At 41.5% G+C, this 20,416-nt stretch overlaps 1 protein-coding gene across 8 annotated transcripts in view; it reads left to right on the top strand.

Moving 5' to 3' along the window:
* Nucleotides 1–20,416, top strand: part of TENM4 (teneurin transmembrane protein 4) — a 907,493-nt gene that overhangs the window by 283,878 nt on the left and 603,199 nt on the right. For all 8 annotated transcript variants that reach the window (XM_072133988.1, XM_072133989.1, XM_072133990.1 and 5 more), the window contains exon 3: nt 9,733–9,846. The gene's annotated coding sequence lies outside the window, so the exon portion shown is untranslated. The remainder of the gene's footprint in view (nt 1–9,732; nt 9,847–20,416) is intronic.

Here is a 20,416-nt window from a genome sequence, read left to right as displayed (position 1 = left end):
TTCTGGTTAGGGCCCCAATCGGTAGTAAAATGACTAACAGGTATTAACTCTTTAAATGCCGCTGCCAAAATCTCTAGTTGCATTTAAATTACCTTTAGTCGTGTGTGCAGGTAGCATTACGGCAATGGTACAGGCCGCCATCATTTTGGGGTGGATCGGCGCTCATAATTACATCATAGGGAGCAACAACCCTTACCAAAACGGTGGAGTTCCGCTAGAAAACTGGCGTACAAGAAAAGTTAAATGCCCCCTGTGACTTTACTACCAGAGTGAGCACAGCCTTGAATTAATATTTATAGTACTTTATTCCTAGTGATTATTATATTGTGACCCATTCAATGATTTATGGTAATAATTTTTTTCTGTAATCTCTATATCTACTTATAGACATGTAATAAGTGCAGCCGTCTCTGCCGGTCTATAGGGTGGAATATTAAGAATGACGTGCGCTCCATGAATGGACAGCTGGAGATTCCTCAAGGTGCAACACCGAGGGTATCAGACATTTGTCAGGCTTTATTTGATCAGGAAGCAGAACCATCCAGTCTGCTCACCTGCCCCGATCATTGCGATCATTCCTTGATTGATCCTGACAAGCCGATTATCACACGCTGACACCCAGGCACTTTACTGCATCAAGATTACAGCAGGTACTGCTCCTCCGAGCCCCATGGAGAAGAGTGATGGCATGGACAGCGACTGATCAGTAACCATACAAGATGCGTGAGATTAAGAGATGCCAAATTTTGTTCCAATTTTGTAGCAATTAGGAGATTGGCACAAGTCCTTCTCACTTCACCCCCTCTCCTTTAGTTACTTAATAGGTCAAAAAATTCAAGAGCTGTAGATAAAGGCACTATTTTCCTAAAATTTGGCAAATTTTCACCAAAACTAATTTTTCACTGAATATCGGCTAGCCCATCACCAAGGGCTTATCTTCAGGAGTAGCAGCTATAGCAGCTGCTATGGGGCCCACAGCGTCAGGGGGCCCTTACTTCTGGGGTATTGGGTGTGTATATTCTCTATATGTGTAGTGTATGTATATACTGTATGTCTGTATATGGTACTGTATATATCTATCTTTGTATTTGCTGTATGTTTGCATGTATGTGATGTGTATATGCTGTATGTCTGCGTATGTGATGCATGGGTGTATATGGTACTGTATGTATGTGCTGTATGTATGTATATATAGTGTGTATATACTGTGGGTAATTTTAATTCACATGTGTAAGTATACAAATATGTATATTTTTTAAGGGGGAGGCGGTTCCATTCAGAGTTTGCATCTCCAAGTTACGCCCCTGTCCATCACTCTTACCTCAACACATGTTTGATGTGGATATTCTTAAGGGTAATGTTCATCTCCAAGTCCTGTCCATCACTCTTACCTCAATTCATGTTTGATGTGCATATTCTCAAGGGAAATGTTCATGATTTCCACCCTTTAAAAGGAATCTACCATTTAAAAAAAATGAAAATCATCTACACATACTTACCAATGCTGCTCTTCACCTTGATCCCAGTGGTGTCCTACTCTAAGCTTGCAACACCGGGATCACCTAGAAAAGAAACTTCCCCCTTCATGACGTCACATCCCTCTACCAGCAGTAGGGGGTGTGGGGCGTGCATAATTAGCAGCCTGGAGAGCCGGACATCTTGTCCCCACCCTCTGGCCTGCAAATTATGAGTTGCTTTTCTTGGTGATCCCGCTGTGTCAAGCTTAGAGAAGGACACTGCCAGGATTAAGATGGAGAAGAGTGTAGATAAGTATGTGTAGGTGTTCTTTAAATGATTTCCTATAATACCTGTACACAATCTGGACTCTGCTTAGGAGGACACTCCTGGGTTGCTACCTCTTGGACTAGTCCTGGTGTTGTGACAACTGACCCAAATGTGAGACACCAATGGATAAAGGTCAGCCTGGTCCGAGGAAAGTCTAATGTCAGGCAGACTTAATTAGAGATCTAGGTGACAGTTTAGGGTGGTCAGGACATGGTCAAGGTCAGAAAATGGACAGAGTTCCAAACACAGAATTTATGTAGGATTTGCAGGAACCAAAGGAGATCTGGATACCTTTTGCTCAGGCACCTTCCTGTTAGGGAATTTTCCTTTTATACCTAAAGGAAGGACTGGGGGACAGTGGGGACATCAGTTGCCATTTTAATATCAGTAAATGGTGGGAGTTCTCCTATCCTGGTGGCAAGGAAGGATGAAGGGAATGTGTATGAGCATGTGCAGGACTTGACATCATGACTGTAAGTAGTCAAGCAGCCATTACCACCAGGTGGAGAAAGGTGGCAGTGGTGTACTTAGTGCCACTTTATATATCCACAAATTTATAATCCAATTAACGTTTAGGTGCACTATGGGTGTGGCCTGACATTTCAGTGCAAATTCTCTTGTGCCCAGTATACTTAACTTTGATTGACAAAATTGCAAAATTCGGTGCATTGGGCATTAAAGTTGGAAAATTAAAATTTTTAGGTCAAGCATACGGGTACTTAAAATGGACAGCTGAAGCCTGCATGTGATACAGGACATGGTCCCTTCAAAAAGTAATTCAAATAAATAGCCAAAAAAACAATAAAAAAAGATAATAAAAAACTAATATCTACAATATAAAATGTAATATCTAAAGATGAGATGAGAATACTACAGACCTCCAATGTCTCGCCTCTCTCTTCGTCTCTTAACGATCTGGAATACATTTTTTTTTCCCAAGCCGTAGAAACAAAAAATTTCCAAATGAAGTCGGAGGGAGAGAACGCCGGAATATGTAATTCATGAGCAACAGATTTCTGTCACCGCAGCTGTACGGCTTTGACAAGCTGCCTGCAAGTTTAAGAGAGCTCAAATATTGCAAAATCTCTAGATCATATAGTCAAAACCCGATAACACATGTAGATAGATTCAGCCAAGCAGAAGGCGTCGGCACTTAAGATTCAAAAAATCTCTCGGAAACATCCATTCGTGTATAAATGGGATTTGGAATGAGCATAGAAGCATGTTAAACGGCTCCCTGTGAGAAAATAGCCACAGTAGGAAACTTTCCATCTAACAACTGGACTTAACAGGTGGTAGATTGGCAACTATTCAAAATGAAGTCCCTTAAAGGGAATGCCCACCCGCCTTTTAAACATTTTTAATATCTGTGCAAACTATTTGCAACATTAGTATTTTTAGTGATAAGAGTTCAAAATCTAACCTATAATTTTATCTGAAACACTACTACACTACCTGCATAGTGTGTATACAGCCACCACTAGGGGGATCTCAGGGGATTACTATATACTGTATATACAGCCACCAGTAGAAGGAGCTCAGGGGATTACTAAATAATATTTATACAGCCACCACTGGGCTGAGCTCAGGAGATTACTACATACTCTATATACAGCCACCAATAGTGGGGGGTGAGGATATTACTACATACTGTATATACACCACCACTAGGAGGATCTCAGGAGATTACTACGTACTGTATATACAGCTACCACTTGGAGGATCTCAGGGGATTACTAAATAATGTTTATACAGCCATCACTAGGGAAAGCTCAGGAGATTACTGCATACTGTATATATAGCCACCACTAGGAGGAGCTCAGGACATTACTACATACTGTATATACAGCCACCACTAGGAGGAGCTCAGAAGATTACTACACATTGTATATACAGACGCCACTAGGGAGAGCTCAGGAGATTACTGCATACTGTATATACAGCCCCCACTAGGGGGAGCTCAGGAGATTACTGCATACTGTATATACAACCACCACTAGGGGGAGCTCAGGAGATTACTACACACTGTATATGCAGCCAACACTAGGGGGAGCTCAGTAGATTACTACATGCTTTATATACAACCACCACTAGGGGGAGCTCAGGAGATTACTACATACTGTATATACAGCCACCACTAGGGGGAGCTCAGGAGATTACTACATGCTTTATATACAACCACCACTAGAGGGTGCTTAGTTGATCTCTATATATTGTACATACTGCCATCACTAGATGATCTCAGCAGATTGCTATACATTGGTTATACAGCCAAAACTAGGGGGAGCTCAGGAAATTACTACATACTGTATATATAGCCACCACTTGGAGGAGGTTAGCATACTACATACATACTACATGCTATATTTGCAGCCACCATTAGCCGGTGCTCAGACAATTATATGCTGTATATACAGGAACCACTAGGGACGCTCAGGAGATTACTACAGGCTGTATATATAGCCACTACTAAGAGGAGCTCATGAGATTACTACACCCTGTATATACAGCCACCACTAGGAGGAGATCAGGAGATTACTACACTCTGTATATACAGCCACTACTAAGAGGAGCTCATGAGATTACTACATACTGTATATACAGCCACCACTAGGGGGAGCTCAGGAGATTACTACATACTGTATATACAGCCACCACTAGGAGGAGATCAGGAGATTACTACATACTGTATATACAGCCACCACTAGGAGGAGATCAGGAGATTACTAAATACTGTATATACAACCACCACTAGGAGGAGCTCAGGAGATTACTACATACTGTATATACACCACCACTAGGATGAGCTCAGGAGATTATGACATACTGTATACAAAAACACCACTTGGAGGAGCTCAGGAGATTACTACATACTGTATATACAGCCACTACTAGGAGGAGCTCAGGAGATTACTGCATACTGTATATACAGCCACCACTAGGAGGAGCTCAGGAGATTACTATATACTGTATATACAGCCACCACTAGGAGCAGCTCAGGAGATTATGACATACTGTATACAAAAACACCACTTGGAGGAGCTCAGGAGATTACTACATACTGTATATACAGCCACTACTAGGAGGAGCTCAGGAGATTACTGCATACTGTATATACAGCCACCACTAGGAGGAGCTCAGGAGATTACTATATACTATTTGTACATTTAACTAGGAAAGAATACAGTAAATCCACATGCTCCCTCTAGTGGTCACTGCAGACAACCAAAATACTACTACGAATAATTATTATTCATATTAATGATAACCAAATATTAGCAACAAAAAAATTTAAAAATTACTATTAAAATTGCCAGTATTTTTTTTATTCTGAATTTATATATATATTTTACATATATCATACATATAGTGATTTTACCATATGGAGGTTTCACACATTTTCACATAATTTTTCCATGATTGATTTCCCATATGTTTGCAAGTCTTTTATGATACATAGATGAATTATATTGGGGAATAAAAGAAGAAAACCTCTGAGCAATGAGTCCAAGAATGATAAAACTCTCTAATAAGACGCACAGACAGTCCCCCTCTGCTATGGCCAGCTGTAGTGCATAACATAGTCGCGTCCTGCTGGGAAAGTGTTAAAAACATTTGAAGAAAAGGTGACACAACTGTGTCACCTGCAGGCAGTACATCACAGTGATAGATGAGGCTAATTTCATTATTTATCTTGTGTACACTAAATTAAGTGTCCAATGCAAAAAAAACCTTCCCAGACTGTGCAGAAACAGCAACACGCTTCCATCGATTACTGTCCCCATCCATTGTCTAGAGAAAAAGCAAGATGGGGAAGGTGTTTGAAGCCTGCCTCACTCCATATACATTAAGGAGGTTTTCTGAATTAGAAAACACATATCAGCTGACTGCAAAGATTGTCTTGTTCCCTGGAGGACCCATCTGTGCAATACTTCATCTCCCCTGTGGGGGCGATGAAGAGAAACTGATCACTATACTTAAAAGACTATGGCTGACCTTCTTATATCAGCCAATCTTTTAATTAAAAGGGACAATGCTGTAAAACTTACAAAAATGGATGACTCAAGAATATCTATTAGCTAGGGCTTTTTATTTTATTGGGGGTTAATATGCAGAACAAGCAATTTTAAATGTCAGGCACACTAAAATACATTATAGATGATTTCTGAATAGGAAAACATATATCATTTGTAAAGATTCTTTTTTTCTCCAACATTGTACTTCTTCATTTCCCCTGTGGTGGCGCTGTAGGGAAACTGAATACTAAGTTCCTTTACAGACTTCAGCCAGGACCCTGTACTTCGCTTACCACATGGAAAATGTAAAAAAAATCGGTGCAACCAAGTGGCTTAATCTAGATAATTTAAGGGCATGTATTTACTGGGATTTTTTTTGTTCATTTTTAGAAAACTTTTTTTCGTTAATTTTTACATAAACTTCAAGATGTATGTTCTGATTACTGTCTCTTTCCATTATCTCCAAAAATCAAGATAGGGTATATATCTGGTGCTCAGCACATCAAAAGTTATCTATGAATATGTTTTGTTTTTTAAGCCCTGGAGGTCTCCACTGTGTAATACTTTATTTCCCCTGTGGTGGCGCTGCAGGAGATTTAAACACTAAATTCAATCACAGATTACAGCTAAGCAGATTATAATAGATTAACGTTTTAATAGAAAGGGCTGAATAATTAAAAGTGGACATAAATGGATGACTTAAAAATATCTCTTTAATACGTTTTTTTTTTTAAAGTTTGGTGAAAATTTGAAAAAAAAGCAATATTTAATTCCAGGAATACTAGAATAAATTTAGCTGGCTGCAAAAATATTTCTTTTTTTGTTTTTTGGGGTTTTTTTGCCCTGGAGGAGTCAATTGTGTAATGCTTTATTTCCCCTGTGGCGGCGCTGCAGGGAAATTAAACACTAAGTTCCTTCACAAATTCCAGCTGACTTCCTGTCATAGGTTATAATAGGGGAACTTTCAAACAAAGAGGGACACCTAGGTCAAACTCGACAGTTGTTGATGATTCAAGGGAATTTATTAGGGAATTTTTTAATTTAAAGGGGAAATTCCCCTTAAATCATGGTATAAAGTATACAATGGGGGTCATTTATTAAGGGCCCGATTCGCGTTTTCCCGACGTGTTACCCGAATATTTCCGTTTTGCGCCGCTTGTACTTAAATTGCCCCGGGATTTTGGCGCACGCGATCGGATTGTGGCGCATCGGCGCTGGCATGCGCGCGACGGAAATCGGGGGGCGTGGCCGAACGAAAACCCGACGTATTCGGAAAAACCGCCGCATTTAAAAACCGAAAATGTGTCGCATAAGGACCGCTTACCTTCACCTGGTCCAGCTCGGTGCATTCCGGCGCGATGAGTTTACTTTCAGCGCAGCAGCGCCACCTGGTGGACGGCGGAAGAACTACCTTATTAAATCCCGGCCGGACCCGAATCCAGAGCGGAGAAGCCGCCGCTGGAACGCGAATGGACCGGGTAAGTAAATTTGCCCCAATGTGTTCTGTATTAAAACTCCATAATATTAAACTCATAAATCTTCCGGAATATTAATATAAAGCCTCCTTGGCTGGCTTATAAAATATTGTATCTCTCAGCATATGGAAATGTAAGATTTATATATTGGGAATGGATACCACAAGGTAATCACACCAATAGATTTCATCTCTGGTGCAGGCGGCCGACCAACGAGAGTGGTGTATCTATTATTCATGAATTCATTATATATTGATATACATTATAAAAAATGGCTATGTTTGGGGACGGGTGATGCGCAGGAATCTGAATTACACAGACGCTTCTATATTTAGAGCGAGTCGACAGTAACCTTGGACTCGGAAAAGTGTAATATTCACAGGAAATCAGCCATTCACACCACATGTCTATCAGGATTAGCGACAAGTGGCAGGCAGAAGCCTTAACACATGACTGTAGCCTAAAAAATACAAAAATTACCTCTTTTAATGTGACCCAAATAGTGTCCAAAGGTTCGGTAATTCGGGCAACAAAGCTACAATGGATCTGTAGGGCATTTGCACCTGGGAGTTGGCTTCTATTTTGGTCACACATTCACTTTACACAGGAACTGGGCTGGACCATTATGGGAGGAACCTTGAGTCCAGCCTAGTGTCCTAGAGGTGGGTTGGACCAATATATCAGGAGTCTTGGGTACAGGCTAGTCTCCCAGTATGTCAGGAGCCCTGAGTCCAACCTAGTTTCCCAGGGGTGGGCTAGACCAGTATGTCAGGAGCCTTTAGTCCAGCCTAATCTCCCAGGGGTGGGCTGGACCCATATGTCAGAAACCTTGAGTCCAGCCTTGCCCCCCACGGTCGGGCTGAACCAGTATTTCCGGAGCCTTGAGTCCAACCTAGTCACCCAGCGGTGGGCTAGTCCAGTATGTCAGGAACCCTGAGTCCAACCTACTTTCCCAGTGGTGAGCTAGACCAGTAAGCCAGGAGCCTTTCATCCATCCTTATCTCCCACAGTTGGGTTGTACTAGTATTTCAGGAGCCTTGAGTCCAGCCTAGTCACCCAGTGGTGGGCATGACTAGTATGTCAGAAGCCTTGAGTCAAGCCTAGTCTCCCTCGGGTGGGCTGGACCAGTATTTCAGGAACCTTGAGTCCAGCCTTGTCCCCCACGGTCGTGCTGAACCAGTATTTCAGGAGTCTGGAGTCCAACCTAGTCACCCAGTGGTGGGCTGGACCAGTATGTCAGGAACCCTGAGTCCAACCTACTTTCCCAGTGGTGAGCTAGACCAGTAAGCCAGGAGCCTTTCATCCAGCCTTATCTCCCACAGTTGGGTTGTACTAGTATTTCAGGAGCCTTGAGTCCAGCCTAGTCACCCAGAGGTGGGCTTGACCAGTATGTCAGAAGCCTTGAGTCAAGCATATTCTCCCATTAGTGGGCTGGACCAGTATTTTAGGAGCCTAGTCTCCCCTATTAGATTTTTATATTGGTTAAAAAGGTCAAAAAGGTTTTCAGGGTCTAATAACATTTGCTTTGATGAGAATTAACCTGCAGTAGGCCTAGACAGCTATGAAACTATAGACAAACCTTCACCGATTACATACTAATGACTTGTCCAGAGTCAGGCTACAGGACCTAGGACCCGCCATTGGAATAGATACTTCTACATGGGAATATTAAATGCACCTTTTTAGGCCACACTGAAATTATGCATTTGCCAAATGAATGGCCCGGTGGGCCAATCTGACCCTGGACCTGTCTTATACTGTTGGTCATTAATAGTTTGAACCTTGAAGACCCCCTTATGGGACATGCCCTGAGGAAGTTGTTTTCGGCTTTATCAGGCCTAAGAACCTCTCAACCAAATAGAGACCTAAAAAAGAAACACTAAAAAGTTGACATGAAACCAAAACATCACGAGAAATTGGCGGTTGTACATCAGAATGGTCAGTATGAACGTCAGTCATACTAATTGGTACAATTTAGTAGGGGGGTCATATTTTTATATTTATTTTGAGTTTATATATTGAGGAATACAGCACAGCTAGTAGGGTATGTGGTAATCACAAATGGGGATTCGGCCTCTCAGGTCTTCTTCGTTCCACATCAAACAACCGATTCACCAAGTTATAACTTGGTAAAATTTGCGTTCACACAGTTGGTGCTCTTTTACCCTCTAGGAGCCTGGGAAGGTCACCACAGTGGTGGACTAACATACCAGTGTACCAGATGATCCAGCAGAAGTGGATTTAGAAGTTCAGCAGAAGACAACCCACTTGACGTTTGACGTTGATGGAAAGTGGGCTCCAGGCTAATTTTAGTGGTGGCCCAAGGAACCCCAGCACAAAACTGATTCTCTTAGATAATAAGTGTCAATATATGTCTTAATGTATGCGTCTCAAAACGCCTCCTTAAAAAAAAATCTTACAAAAAGTTAACCAACTCCAACTTTTTGTCTCCATAGATTTTCGTCTGATATCTCGGCAATAGAGACAACGTCACATCTTTGGCTGGATTTAAAGTCAACGTCAAGTAAATGAAAACTTTGGAAATCTTCCTTGACTTTTCCCAAGGCAATGTAAGTACCTGCTGTTCTTAAATGGGCCTTATGTTTTTTTTTTTTTTTTTCTTGGCTGGAGGATGCACAGATTTTGGAGCCGGTTGTACGGATGGCTCGCCTGATTGCTTTTCCCAGCTATTGTATCTTTACATGAAATGTCATTGCATCTGTACTGAGCCCTGTGTACTCAGTCACCCCTGTCTGCTGTGTTATCAGGGACTCACTGTCTCTTCCGCCGGTGCTATTTCCAGGTTTGGAATCTAGACAGTTGTCATGCTTGCCGGATCTCTATTTCAAGGGAGATAATTTAAATTGCGCTTTCCCTGACATTTTGGCGAGTTGTCTGTGATGTAGATGTCTGCAAAAAGACAAGAGTTTGTCTTTTGCTTGGATCTTGGAAAAAGTTGTGTTTATTCGTCTTTGTCTCAATGTTTTCTGAAGTTTTATAATAGTTTTTTTTCGTTTTGAAATTTAGCCTTGCAATTTGAGGTCTCATTCAAACTGGGATAGTTATACACACAAGTATTTAACATCACAGAAGAATTTTTATTGAGACTTTTGAGGCTTGTAAAATGATTGTGGTTGCTCCTCAGGGGCGGGGCATAGGTAATTACCTCATGATTTTTGTTAGGCTACTTGAAGTCTTAAAAAGTTTAATTTTAGTCATTAGTCATCAGTATTTTCTTATTTTATAAAAATTTTTATGTATCATTTTCCAATATTTGACTTTCAAAGACAAGATCTTATTAAAACTGAGACAGCAAAAACAAATACACCTACTATCTATTTATCGTAATACCTTTTCTAGACTTTGCTTGAAGCTATTCTTCGGGGGTGGAATAGTCTTTTGTGTGGTTCCTAGAAATGTTTTTTTTTTAAGTTTTATTTAATTTTTTTATTATTTATTTTTTACAATATACACCATTCACATAAGGGGTTTACAATATAAAAGTCTTCATCATATTATTATATTGAAGCTGAGACAGTAAGAGCACCCACTAAAGAAACTATTAGAGGGGAACTTAGAGGAACTAAATTTCTTCCAGAAATTACCTCTTTGAGTCTCACAAAAAGCACTCATTGTGCTCCTCAGGGGTGGAGCATATGTACAAAGTTCATTACTTTTTCTGCTCGACGGTTTTGAAGATTTGTTTTGTTAAATAATATATTCTTGTTTTATAAAATACTGAACCGGGATAAGGTGTTTAAAAAAATTGAGTTTACAAACATCTTGATAAAGTTTAGATATACAAAATAAATGTACACCACTAAAGGGACCATCAAAAGAAGGAGCTAAAATAAGTTCTTCCTTTTAAGGACACAGAATTGTCATAAAACCTCTCTGGACTTTGCTAAATGTTTTGTGGTGCTCCTCGGGGGTGGAGTATAAGTAGAAGGACACTAGAAAAACAAGTTTTATCAAGTTTCATTTTATTTTTTTTACAATTTAATAATAATGTTTTCCACACTTAACATTGATGTAGTGTTTTATTATTTTGAAATTTTTATTATAAGACTCTATTTAAGGTAAGAGAGAACAAGTTCCCCCTATAATAGGTCAACCCTTTTTGGATTTTGCTAAACGGTTGGTAAAGCTTCTCAGGGGAGGAGTTAATGTAACAAGGAGTACAATTCCTTAGTCAGATATTCTGGCTCAATTTAAACAAACATTTTTTTTCTTTACTTTTGTGATTTTTAAGTTAGATTTTTAATACAAAATGTTATTAACTATTCTGAATTTAGGTGTTATTTTATCTTATTTGGGCTTCCATTATGAAGTCCTATTAAAGATCAGACTGTGGGAGTGTTTAAATTCACTAAATTATTACTTTGATTGATAAACTAAAGGTAAATTCTGCTCTTCTCATAATAGATTACGGGAATAGTCATGTGATTCTGTGTCTGGGCATTAGTGAATAGGTCTTAGCACTCCTCAGGGGAGGGACAAATATAGAATCATGTAGGTCTTTTTCCTTAGGAGCTTCTGCTTAGATTTTTGTTTTCTCAATTTTTTTCTTAAGGGACATCTACCACCAGGATGAAGGACTGTAAACCAAGCACACTCACATACTGGTGTGTGCTTCTCTGGCAGGACCTGTTCTTTTTTCAGCCTCTTATGCCCTAGATTTTTTTTAAAAGGCCTTTAAAATTATGCAAATGTCTGATGAGCTCCGGGCTCCATAGGTGTTAATGGAGACTGGATCCCCTCAGGCTCATTTGCATGATTTTTAAAGCTTTTTTTTTCTTAAAATGAGGGCATAGGAAGCTTAAAGAAGAGCAGATCCTGCCAGAGGGGGCACACACCAGTATGTCAGTGTAAGATAAAACTTTGCAACAAAAAATAGTTTTTTGCAAAAAGGTCACTGCTTACCACACTGATACCTGTGCAGATAATCATAGAGATTGCCTTCCAGTGTGAATGGTGCCCAAGGGGAGCAAGGTTCCTGTGCCAATGCAGGTGAAGTCCAATGTAGAAAAAATAGAACCATGATCCAGCACACATTTAAAAAGTAAAAAAAAAAATCTTTATTTCATTCCTGGTATAAAAATCGGGATAGGTACAAAATGGTGAATTGTCATAGAGCAAGCATGCTCTTAGTCTAAAAAAACAGTAGCAGACCTACGCGTTTCGGACACTATATATTATGGTCCTTAGTCATGGTCTACCTGCTACCGTTGTTAGAGGCATTTAAAAGACTAGGGTGTTGTCGTCATTACAAACAAATGGGCGTATACGCAGGAAATACATGGTACATTTCCTATGATATATTATGTGTTTAAATTGTATATCAAAATGAGACTTAATAGAAATACAAAGTATCTGACCTTTTATTCAACCCTTTTGGTACCCATGTATCAAGTTTTAGAATCCAGTATATCTCCCTGATACAGTGTTTATGTGTCTTGTCACCTCCCCTTTTGGGGGCGGTTACTTTTTGTTTTGTCCTTTAATGTTTTCATATTCTGGCATTGGTAAGTTTGTGAGTTGTTTGATAAAATATAATATCAAAGGCAAAACTAAACATTGATGTATTATATTACAATATATATATTCTTCTACTGGAAATTCATACACAGGCTGTTCTTTTAAGGGTGATTGTACTCACTTAATTGATGCTACATTGGCAAAATAGGTAATATCAAAACAAAATAGCAGTGGATGGTCAGGGGATGCTATTTATTTTATGATTATTATCTTGGAGTGCTCCTAGGGGGTTGGACTTATACGGAAAATGGTACCACCCATGAGTTTTCTGTTTGCATCTCAGGAAAGAAAGGTTCTGTGTACATTTTTCTTCGTTGCTGACTTATGGGTGGTGTGAACATCATCCTTGAACCAACATCCTTGTCCCTCTGAAGAGTAGGTGTCTCAGATCCCAACTTTTGGGAGATATGAACCTCCCTTTGAGGCCAGACCTCCTAAGTTTACCTCTATCCTACCGTAGGCCCCATTGAACCAATTATCAGCATAGATAGATTTTGATGAATGACCATCATGATTAAAACTCTAGTAGTAGGGACCACCAACCACCAACATGATGATGAGCGATGACCGTGGCATCTTCTACTGCCGATTCATGAACCTCCACTTGAGGCCAAACATACTAAGTTTACCTCTATCCTAGCGTAGGTCCCATTGAACCAATTATCAGCATAGATAGATCTTGATGAATGACCAACATGATTGAAGCTCTAGTAGTAGGGACCACCAACCACCAACATGATGATGAGTGATGACCGTGGCATCTTCTACTGCCGATTCATGAACCTCCACTTGAAGCCAAACCTACTAAGTTTACCTCTATCCTACTGTAGGTCCCATTGAACCAATTATCAGCATAGATAGATCTTGATGAATGACCATCATGATTGAAGCTCTTCAGACTCATAGTAGGGACCACCAACCACCAACATAACGATGAGCGATGACTGTGGCGTCTTCTACTGCCGATTCATGAACCTCCACTTGAGGCCAAACCTACTAAGTTTACCTCTATCCTACCGTAGGCCCCATTGAACCAATTATCAGCATAGATAGATTTTGATGAATGACCATCATGATTAAAACTCTAGTAGTAGGGACCACCAACCACCAACATGATGATGAGCGATGACCGTGGCATCTTCTACTGCCGATTCATGAACCTCCACTTGGGCCAAACCTACTAAGTTTACCTCTATCCTACCGTAGGTCCCATTGAACCAATTATCAGCATAGATAGATCTTGATGAATGACCATCATGATTGAAGCTCTTCAGACTCATAGTAGGGACCACCAACCACCAACATGATGATGAACGATGACCGTGGCATCTTCTACTGCCGATTTATGAACCTCCACTTGAAGCCAAACCTACTAAGTCTTACCTCTATCCTACCGTAGGCCCCATTGAACCAATTATCAGCATAGCTAGATTTTGATGAATGACCATCATGATTAAAGCTCTAGTAGTAGGGACCACCAACCACCAACATGATGATGAGCGATGACCGTGGCATCTTCTACTGCCGATTCATGAACCTCCACTTGAGGCCAAACCTACTAAGTTTACCTCTATCCTAGCGTAGGTCCCATTGAACCAATTATCAGCATAGATAGATCTTGATGAATGACCAACATGATTGAAGCTCTAGTAGTAGGGACCACCAACCACCAGCATGATGATGAGTGATGACCGTGGCATCTTCTACTGCCGATTCATGAACCTCCACTTGAAGCCAAACCTACTAAGTTTACCTCTTTCCTACCGTAGGCCATATTGAACCAATTATCAGCATAGATAGATCTTGATGAATGACCATCATGATTGAAGCTCTTCAGACTCATAGTAGGGACCACCAACCACCAACATGATGATGAACGATGACCGTGGCATCTTCTACTTGAACCTCCACTTGAAGCCAAACCTACTAAGTTTTACCTCTATCCTACTGTAGGTCCCATTGAACCATTTATCATCAAAGATAGATCTTGATGAATGTCCATCATGATTGAAGCTCTAGTAGTAGGGACCACCCACCACCAACCTGACGATGAGCGATGACCGTGGCATCTTCTACTGCCGATTCATGGATGGATTATCATTTTATTTAATCAGTTTCAGTCTATTTTTTTCAAGAGCTTCCGCAGCAACCTTGTGATTTACATCAAGACTACGGCATCTCGAAGCCTTGGCACATCTCTACGAGGTTTAAATGAGGTCAGGTACAATTGAGGCACGTGGTGCAAACTTACTGAGGATTATGCATAGAAGACGCATTGAGTAAAGCATCAGGGGAATCGGCGCAGAACATTTGACCTGAGAAAAAATTTCTTTGAGTCTACAGGGTTATCGCCAGTCTAATTATCTTGTAGTTATTTCTACTCTCCGTAACCCGGGAGGTCGGGAAGTAGATATGAGACGAGCCGTCGGCTTTTCGAGGCAAATTATCATTCATTTGTCGGAACTTGTAGCATCACGGAGGGGGAATGCAAATTAAACCTTTATCTTAATGCAATTTTAATTTTGTACAATTGTCGCCTGTATAGTGACACTGAGTACTTCAATATGTATAATTTACCTATAATGTATTGTCTGCGGAGTCCTGGGCTTCTGCGCTTCGGGTTGAAGTGATAGTTTAACCATTTACTGGGTGAAAATGTAATAAAATAAATCACATTTCAGATTTGGTCCTGGATTTAAATCCCAAAAATCTTAATTATTATTTAAGCCAAATACAGCTGTGTTATATGCTCTCCGCAGACAGTGTTAGGTATTGTCATTGAAAATCTATGTATTCAGACCTTTGTGTATGTTGTTAGTAACAGCAGGACTGTGAAATATGGATTTTTATTTCAGGATTGTAGCTTCACCAACTGCACTGTGGGCATGCACTCACACTGCTCTGCTCTGTGTTCTCTGCAGACAATGGGGCTCATTTACTAAGGGTCTGCGGACCACGATTCCGTCGGGTTTCCCGAATATTTCCATTTTGCGCCGAATTGCCCCAGAGAGATGTGTAATCCTAACTTCATGTATGTTGTTAGTAGCAGAAGGACTGTGAAAAATGGATTTATATTCCTGGATTGTAGCTTGTAGTGCTCTAGGGGTATATCCTTACATTGCTGTGCTCTATGCTCTCTGCAGACATTGTTAGATATTGTGTACTCTCATCTTTGTGTATGTTGTTAGTAGCAGCAGGACTGTGAAATATGGCTTTATATTGCAGGATTGTAGCTTCTAGTGCTCTAGGGGTGTATCCTCACACAGCTGTGCTCTGTGCTCTCTGCAGACATTGTTAGACATTGTCCCTGAAGAGAAGTCTACTCTCACCTTTGTGTATGTTGTTAGTAGCAGCAGAATGGTGAAATATGGCTTTATATTGCAGGATTGTAGCTTATAGTGCTCTAGGGGCGTGTCCTTACACTGCTGTGCTCTATGCTCTCTGCAGACATTGCTAGATATTGGGGGTCATTTACTAAGGGCCCGATTCGCGTTTTCCCGACGTGTTACCCCAATATTTCCGATTTGCGGCGATTGTACCTGAATTGCCCCAGGATTTTGGCGCACGCGATCGGATTTTGGCGCATAGGCACCGGCATGCACGCGACGGAAATCGGGGGCGTGGCCGAACGAAAACCGCCGCATTTAAAAAAGGAAATTGTGTCGCGGAGCTTGCATTCACCTTCATCCAGGATAGGATCGTGAACTTCAGTGCATTTCAGGGAACTTCAGCGCAGCAGCGCCACCTGGTGGACGTCGGAGGAACTGCCTTGATGAATCCCGGCCGGACCCGAATCCAGCGCAGAGAACGCGCCGCTGGATCGCAAACGGACCGGGTAAGTAAATCTGCCACATTGTGTACTCTCACCTTTCTGTATGTTGTTAGTAGCAGCAGGACTGTGAAATATGGCTTTATATTGCAGGATTGTAGCTTCTAGTGCTCTAGGGGTGTATCCTCACACTGCTGTGCTCTATGCTCTCTGCAGACATTGTTAGATATTGTCCTTGAAGAGCAGTCTACTCTCACCTTTGTGTATGTTGTTAGTAGCAGCAGGACTGTGAAATATGGCTTTATATTGCACGATTGTAGCTTCTAGTGCTCTAGGCATGTATCCTTACCCTGCTGTGCTATATGCTCTCTGCAGACATTGTTAGATATTGGGGCTCATTTACTAAGGGTCTGTCGGACACACTTTTGTTGGGTTTCCCACCAATTTCCGGTTTGCGCCGAATTCCGACAGACCATCGGCGCGACACATGCAGGAACTCAGACGCATATTGGTGAATCGTGCCGGACCCGAGTCCTCGTTGGACAATGCACCGCAGGATCGCGACAAGACCAGGTAAGTAAATCTGCCCCATTGTGTACTCTCACCTTTGTGTATGCTGTTAGTAGCAGCAGGACTCTCCAAGGGTACTGGGAGCGTGACCTCACACTGCGGCGCCTCGGCATTACAAACGCTTGTGATCCGGGAAAGACACAGACGGAAAGATTTTAGATGCCGAGCACAATAATATATAAAGGATTTATACCAGAAATAAAGAAGACGGTGGAATGTTAAGCTCCGGGCAGGACGCAGATTAGCAGTTTGGGGGGGGGGGGAGGCGATTGTGTATCGTAGGGAAGGATTCCAACTCCGTAAATTCCATCTTCTGCCAGAATTGGATTTACTTTCTTTTTTCTCCCTGGAGATTATTATTTGTAGGGTTTTAGTCTCTGGGAAATGATTATATGTTCTGAGCTCAGAATTATTCAATAAGAAGCATCCATCTCAGTATCTCCAGTAGATGTAGCAGAGCTGAAGTTGTCACATAAAGGCACCTTTCATGTGCAGAGCCAAAAGCACACTCAGCTCTGCTATGTCTCATAACTGAGCACTGCTGCATCTGATAAACTCAGCACTTTTACAGCTAAATCTCATTCAATACCTACCGTACATGAATAAGAGGACATAGCACTTATCTGGACACTGTGGTTTTGGGGTGTTGGTTACCTGCTGTTATAAGGGTATACCTGTCCCTAGGGACCTCATTTTCACTAAAGACAGGTTACATAAGCCCATCACACCTGCAGTGCAAATATGTCTTCCTGCTTTCTCTAAGCATTTTATATTACAATATAATTGTGTGTTATAACATACCTTGCACCCTGACAGAATCCTCTGTGAAGTCCCAGGGGTTGGGCTTTGGTTTAGATGCATTTCAAAAACCAACATGGGACTTGTCTGTCCCGCAGACTCCTCAGCTCTCAGCCCCCACTTTTGTGCTCCTGTACAGCTCCTCCCTGCTGATCCTTTACAGAGCTCACAGCCTGATGACATCGGTGGGGGAGGGAGGAGCCATAAAGGAGCACAAAGGGATCTTGTCAAAAGTTGTGACAAGTATTGTGTGTTGTCTCTGGAGAGATGTGTCATCAGACCTTTGTGTATGTTGTTAGTTGGAGTAGGACTGTGAAATATGGATTTATATTCGAGGATTGTATCTTCTCCAAGTATACTGGGGGCGTGTCCTCAAACGGCACCGCCATCTTGGGCTAGATTGAACCCCCACGACATCATCGGGGGGCCAAGATTCTTTGCTTTGGGAGCCTAGAAACTTTGGGAGGGGTCTAAATATGCAGTTAAAAAAAAAGTTTAAAAAAAAGTTTTAATAAAAACCTAAGACTCCAATCACACCCCAATACAATCAACTGATATAAAAATAAAGTAATCAAATCATAAACATATTCAGTATCATCACAGCCCTAAATGCCCAATCTAGCAAAAAAAAAAACCAGTTATTCCTGGTGGTGAACAACATAACCGAAAACGGCGGCCAAATGTCCAAATCCACGTTTTTTTAATAAAAAGTGATCAAAAGTTCAGACATTCCCCAAAATGGTAGCAAAGAAAACGTCAGCTCATCCCGCAAAAAATGACACCCCTCACACCCGATGTATTAAAAAATTATTGGCGCCAGAAGATGGCGAAACTAAGAAATACAAATTTTTGTACAGAAGGTTTTCATTTATTAAAAAACAATAAAATCTATATAAATTCGGGTATCCCCGTCATTGTACCGGCCCAAACAATAAAGGAGACGTCTAATTTGGGGAACACAGTGAAAGCCAGAAAAAAAAAAACCAGCCCAAGGCAAAATGGCGCAAATGTGTTTTTTTTTCGCCAATTTCACTTCATCTGGAATTTTTTTTTTTTGCGTGAAATATTAAATACCGTCACTGCGAAGTGCAATGTGTTCCGCAAAAAAACAAACCCTCGCACACGGAAACATAAGTCATAGACTTTTCAAGGTGTGGAGCGAAAAACGGAAATGCAAAAAAAGCGAAAAAGGGCCGTGTCCTCGTGTCCTTCAGGGGTTAAGGTGATTTTTATGTTAAATGTAAACCTAATATATAAGTTACTTTTCCAAGTTTTTTTTTTGTTGTTGTTGTTTTTTTTTATTAGTGATGTGCGCTGAGCTTTACATATTCCCGACCGCGATCACACAGGAGTCTCCGGCCGTATTTTCGAAGGCGGCTTTACTACAGAGGAGACGCGCTAATACCGACTGGTAACAAAAAATGAATTTCCTAAATTTTCCAGATATGTTATAGTCGGATAAGGATTATGGTAATCCGCCCCGGCGGCTGATCATCTATAGGATTCAATGCGTTCACGTAAGGGGAGCGTTCTGCCGCTGCTGGAAGTACGCAGCCCCCCCTTCCCCCCAGCAATAACTCCGACCCCCTGCGCAGCCGGGTGGGGGCTGTTACTCCTCCACAGTTTCTTGTTGGTGTTTATTTCTTATATACAGAGGATTTGGTGGAATATTCAGGTTTGGGAAGATTTGTTTGAGATATATCGGACCCCTGAGGTTCATGGGTCCAGGGGTTACCCCAAAATAACCTCATTCAGGTGAATAGAAGTGAATGTTAGTTGCAGAAATGAGTCATTTTTTTTGTGTTAGTTCCTCTTAATCCGAGTCCCTATGATTTGATATTGTACGCAAGAGATTGAGAGGTGAGAACCATGGGAATGAGCTATCCAGTGCTTAGCAGGTAGTTCTGCCTTGCCACTAGAGGGTGTAAAAGAGCTGCCCTTATAGACTATAAGGGGCGACCACCTTCTGCACCATTCAATGTAGTGTTGTGAATGAGAAACCTGGACTGGCGAGTATTGGGAATCTTTAGTAATACACTGCCCCCTGCTGGTGGGATTATGTGGGTGCCATGGCATAGGACAGTCACCCCTAGTAGTGATAGGAGGACACACTGCCCCCTGCTGGTGTGATGATGTGGGAGCCATGGCATAGGACAGTCACCCCTAGTAGTGATAGGAGGACGCGCTGCCCCCTGCTGGTGTGATGATGTGGGAGCCATGGCATAGGGCAGTCAGTCACCCCTAGTAGTGATAGGAGGAGACACTGCCCCCTGCTGGTGTGATGATGTGGGAGCCATGGTATAGGACAGTAACCCATAGCAGTGATAGGAGGACACACTGCCCCCTGCTGGTGTGATGATGTGGGGAGCCATGGTATAGGACAGTCACCCCTAGTAGTGATAGGAGGACACACTGCCCCCTGCTGGTGTGATGATGTGGGGGCCATGGTATACGACAGTCACCCC

The sequence above is a fragment of the Engystomops pustulosus genome, chromosome 2 (genome assembly GCF_040894005.1).
Source record: "Engystomops pustulosus chromosome 2, aEngPut4.maternal, whole genome shotgun sequence".
NCBI classification, from domain to species: domain Eukaryota; kingdom Metazoa; phylum Chordata; class Amphibia; order Anura; family Leptodactylidae; genus Engystomops; species Engystomops pustulosus.
The sequence above is the reverse complement of the archived record's forward strand: the minus strand, read 5'-3'. Positions and strand labels throughout refer to the sequence as shown.